The sequence below is a fragment of the Lissotriton vulgaris genome, chromosome 8 (genome assembly GCF_964263255.1).
Source record: "Lissotriton vulgaris chromosome 8, aLisVul1.2, whole genome shotgun sequence".
Taxonomy (NCBI): Eukaryota; Metazoa; Chordata; class Amphibia; order Caudata; family Salamandridae; genus Lissotriton; species Lissotriton vulgaris.
The window spans coordinates 617,059,126-617,064,618 of record NC_141696.1 but is presented as its reverse complement, the minus strand read 5'-3'; the positions used below and the strand labels follow the sequence as shown (position 1 = coordinate 617,064,618).

General features: G+C 46.1%; 1 pseudogene; it reads left to right on the top strand.

The window, feature by feature from the left end:
* The first annotated feature begins 3,676 nt into the window (after positions 1-3,676).
* On the top strand, positions 3,677-4,735 carry LOC147697810 (uncharacterized; annotated as a pseudogene).
* The last annotated feature ends 758 nt before the right edge of the window (positions 4,736-5,493 follow it).

The window sequence follows — 5,493 nt, the reverse complement described above, 5'->3', positions numbered from 1 at the left end:
TTTCACCAGCATTATAATATGCTTTCTCCTTTTGTGTTTTATGGAATTGTAACAATGCTGACCATATTATTTTTAATCATATGTCTGCTTATGTTGGCTACAATACTGCACCTGAGATCACGTCGGTAAAATAAATATTTTAACCTTACCGTGTCTCTTCTTTACTCCAGTTGTGGACTGGTATGAGAGTATAAAGAAAGAGTGTTCTCACTTACCACCATTGAGTTTGAGTTTGAGTTTTAAAAGTTTTATATAGCGCTCTTTCACCAGCGGTTTCATGGCGCTGTAACTGGCAGATCTCCACAAGGGACAAAGGGTGGAGGACAGGGGAAAGGGAACTACATAAAGATTTTACTGAAAAAATAAGCTTTAAGTTTCTTACGAAACTGGGAATATGAGGTAAGGGATCTAAGCTCCAAGGGTAATGAATTCCAGAGAGCTGGGGCAAGGGTCGCAAATTTTGACCCCCCCACTTTTTCCGACGAAACCGGGGAACTGTCAGCAGAAATTTGGAAGAAGATCGGAGCTCCCTGGCTGGAAGGTAGGGGACAATCTCCGAGGAAATGAAGGCTGGGGCCGTGCCCAGTCGAGCCTGGTAGGTGATGGTCGCAAGCTTGAACTGGACACGTTCCCGAACCGGGAGCCAGTGTAAGGTTTTCAGGAGGGGAGTGACATGTGAGGATTTGGGAAGGTTAAAGACCTACCGAGCCGCCTGGTTTTGAATCATCTGCAACCGCCTGAGACTATATGCAGGTATGCCTGCATATAGGGCGTTGCCATAATCCAGGCGGGAGATGACCATCGCCAGGACGATCAGCTTCAAGGCCTCGAAGGTGAAAAATCGAGAGACCTCGCGGATGGTATGGAGAGAAAGAAAGGAAGAAGAAACCACAGAGCTAACCTGGGAGTGAAGGGTGAGGTGAGAGTTGAGTTTGATGCCTAAAGTTTTGACCGAGGTAGAGGGGACCGGAGGGAGACCAAGGGAAGGGGGCCAAAAAAGTGGAGACCAGGGACTGGAGCAACCACCCGTCAACACCAACTCGGTCTTGTCGGGGTTGAGTTTCAGGTGGTTGAAATCCATCCAGTCCCGGATAAAAATCATAGTAGACTGGAAATTAGAAATAGAGGCAGAAGATGAAGAGAGGTTGAAAACAAGTTGGAGATCATCCGCATAGTTATATACGGTGACCTCCATTTGTTCTAAAGAAAAAATAAGGGGAGAAATGTAAAGGTTAAACAGAAGAGGTGAGAGAGAGGAACCTTGGGGGACCCCGTACTGAACCTTCCGCAAGTCCGCAGAGAAGTCACCCAGGCAAACCGCCTGGGTGCGGTCCCTCAGGAAGGAGGACAACCATACCAGGGCCGTACCCCCGATCCCCGCCGCCCCGACACGGGAGAGTAAGATGGTGTGATCCACCGTGTCAAAGGCGGCAGAGAGATCGAGGAGGACTAATGCCTGGAATTGATTGGTGTCCCTCCCCTCCCTGAGGTTGTCAAGGACCGAAAGGACTACGGACTCCGTGGAGTGTGCGGGGCGAAAGCCAGCCTGACGGGAAGCCAATACCCCATTCTCTTCAACGAAGGTGCTCAGAGACCTGGTGACATGGCGCTCGAGCACCTTAGCCAAGAATGGTAGGAGAGAGATGGGGCGATAATTGGCAGGGATCGAGGGGTCCGCGCCAGGCTTCTTTAAGATAGGTAAAATAATAGCAGATTTCAAAGGGTTGGGAACAACTCCCTGAGAAAGGGAGCTGTTAAGAAAGTGAAGGGGGGGATCAGGGCAGGTGGTGTAAATGTGACGAAGTATGTGAGCGGGACAAGTATCAAGAGGAGAGCCAGATTTTACAAGGGGGATTAGTGATGTAAAGGTTTCCTTAGTCAGGGGGGGAAGAGTATTTAATTGTCCTTGCGGGGGAGGGCACTGAGGGTCAACAAAAGACGGGGAAGGTGGCGGGATTTTGGCTTTGATGGTGGCGATCTTATCAATAAAAAAACTGTTCAAAGAGTGACAAAGGGCCTGGGAGGGGGAGGGCTTAAGGGAGGTGCGATTTGAAAAGGCTAGGTTCTGAACAATCGAGAAAATTTCCCTAGATTGGTTCTCGGCTGTGAGGATCTTGGAGGAGAAATAGGCTGTTTTAGCGGCCAAAATAGCATTCTTATATTGGGCTAATAGAGTGGTAAAATCAGCTCTTAAGATGGGACAGTAGTTTCTCCTCCAGGCCCTCTCAGCACGGCGTACCGATAGTTTGATGGATTTCAGGTCATCGGTAAACCACCGATTGGCATCTTTCTCCCGTTTGGAAGTCAATCGCTTCAAGGGAGCGATAGACTCGCTGGCGGAAGAGAGCCACTGTTCAATGGTGTTAGCCTGAGCCAGGGTGGACAGACCGTGAAGGGCGGGGTAGGAAGCACTTAAAAGGGCAGACAAGTTCGCCGGGTCAATTCTGCTCCACGAGCGGACCCAAACATTTTTAGGAAGGGGGACCCTAAGTGTAGAACTAAGAGGAAGAGAAAAAGAAAGCAGATGGTGGTCGGACCAAGTGCAGGGAGAAATAGAGAGGGAGTCAACAGGGCAGTTCAAGGACCAGATCTGGTCCAGGACATGGCCCTTGACGTGAGTTGGGGAGGATACATGGGAGACAAAATTAAGAGATAACAGTGTGTCTGAGAACTCTCTGGAAGATAGACACTCTGCAGGGTCAGAGGGACAGAAGTTAAAGTCGCCCAGTAGTAACACAGAGGAATTATTAACGGCGAGGGTGGCTAGTACCTCCTGGAAATTAGGGAGAAAGCGTAGAGGTGACTGGGGAGGACGATAAATGAGCACACAGGTGAGAGGGGGGGAAGTGGACGTAGTACGGATAGCGAGATACTCAGTGGTAGCAATATCGGGGAGAGAGAGCAGTTGAAATGGAAGGTCAGATCGGGCAATGACTGCAACGCCGCCCCCCGCTCTGCCAGGAGAGCGATCCGCTCGAAGGGCGTAGTAAGAAGCAGGCAGAGTGGCTAGCAGCGTAGGTAGGGAGTCATCACAGAACCATGTCTCCGTTAAAAAGAGGAGATCCGGTGCGTGAAGATCTAACAGCACCGATAGTTCATGTGAATGAACCACCGCCGATCTGGTATTCAAATAATAAGCCTTAAGAGTCCTGACTGGATCAGTGTTGGCATCGTCTTTGGTGGGAGGGGCAGAAGTGAGAGAGGCACATGGACAGGAACAGTTTGTACTAAGTTGCATGTTCTAGGTTGTCTAATCATTGGTTGCTTTGCTATAGGACGAAGAGCTAATGGGACACTGACGCTAGCTGGTTGGGGTTTTTCTAGGCACTGAGGTGAGTTTCTGTGCACACCACAATTCACCGATGTCCTAGGTCTCTGTGCACAGTTCTGTGTATGGGCAGGATCCTTGCAACATGGTGCCACCAACGATGTTTTCATCTTACAATGCCTCGAAGTAGTTCTTTTGAATAACTTCTTTGAGTATAATGGCTCTCTTTATAAACAAATTAAAGGCACTTCAATTGGAGCATCTTGTGCCCCCAGTGTTGCTAATGCGTGTATGGGTGAATGGGAACTACGTAACATCTACAATGAATTGGCCCCATTTTTTGAAAATATATCTATTTGGAAACACTTTATAGATGATACTTTCTTTATTTGGAGTGGATCAGTTGTCATGTTGGAAGCGTTCGTTCTCTGGCTCAATGCCAGTGACCCAAATCTCAGATTCACAGTAAACCATAATAACAACAAGGTTGACTTTTTGGACATCAGCATTGAGGGCACCAGCGGACAATTGAAAGTTAGCCTTTTCAGGAAACCTACAGCCAAGAATACTATCCTAAAATTTGACAGTTACCATCCCAATTGTCAGAGGGAATCCATCCCATTTGGGGAATTTTTACGGATTCGCCGTAACTGTACGGATATGGCTGCCTTCCACAAATATGGAGATGAGCTTAAAGATAGACTACTCAAGAGAGGTTATCCCCATCGGCTAGTATGACACGCCTTTAAAAGAGCTAAGTACTATGATAGAGTAGCCTTACTACAAGGGTCCAATCGCTTGAAACACAATTGGATTACCTGTGTTATAAATCATTCAACCCTGAATTTCAAGATCAGGAACATTATAAACAAAAACTGGAGAATCCTGAATGCAGACGAGCATGTTCCCTCTATGCCTCTACCCTTACTAGCATACAGAAGAAATAAGAACTTGCGGGATATGCTGGTGCATACTCGCCAGACCAAAAGGTCTCCTTCAGATGGCCAACGTTCCACTACGGGACTTCCTGTCATTTTGGGAAACCACAGATGTGGTTCGTGTCATGCTTGCGACTCAGCAATTACATCTGAGACCATTGAATATAATGACAAGGAAATTAAACTTCGTCATCTGACAAACTGCTGTAGCAGTAACATAATTTATATTCTATTCTGTGGTTGTGGGTTGGCATATGTAGGAGAAACTGGCCGTGAATTTCGCACACCCTTTAGCGAACATAAATCTGCCATCAGAACAAAGAGAATGATGGCACCGCTAGTTGAGCATTTTTTGAAAATGAACCACAATGAGCAAGACATTAAATGGTCAATCTTAGAGAAAGTGCAGTCAAGATCAGGTCAACTCATAGAAACAACACACAAGAAACGTGAAACTTTTTGGATATATCACTTAGACTGCGTCAAACGTGGTCTGAATGAGGAAATTTCATGGTATATCACAAAATAGTGCCCAATTTACACCACACAGTCGCTCTCTGTTATTTCAGCCTTGATACTGTGTATTTATTAAGGACTATTATGCCCTGCTCTCGTATGTGTCAGTGTTGTCCACAGGTTAATGTCTGCAGTACCAGAACTTATCTGTCTCTAGTGAGACACTCACTCGTTAGGTATTTTTTACATACTAGATGCAGTGATGTCATTTTATTTTGTAATATTATCCTTACCTCTCCCTATTGCCACTTTCGTCTTTATTTTTCCCTCTAAATGGCCATACCTCGCTTTTCGTCATTTTTTGACGAATTGACATCTTTTGATAAGAAAGTCTATCCCCCTTCCTACTTTCGCTTTATCATCAATACAAATGGGAACTTAATGGGTTTTATAGACAAGGTAATGTTGTGGTTTCCTATCATATACAACTGTGTTTCTGCAGGATGTATTACCCGTTGTATCGGCATTGATCAGATCTCTTCAGCATGGCGCCTGTTTTGACCTCTTGGCATTTTAAAACCGGGAGACCCGCGATTGCTTGTAAAGATTGTAATCGGGAGTCCTCTCTTTATTTTAATTATTCAACATTCGACAATTTGTCAAAATATCGCGAGACTTCCGCCGTCTCGCGATATTTTAAAAACATGTCCGGTGGCGCTTAGTCTACATTGATCCGCACTTCGTGCGAGGCTGCAATAAGTAGATATATGCATTTGAGATGACCTCCTTCTTCCATTTCCCTTACGCGACCAGCATTATGCTTCATACTTT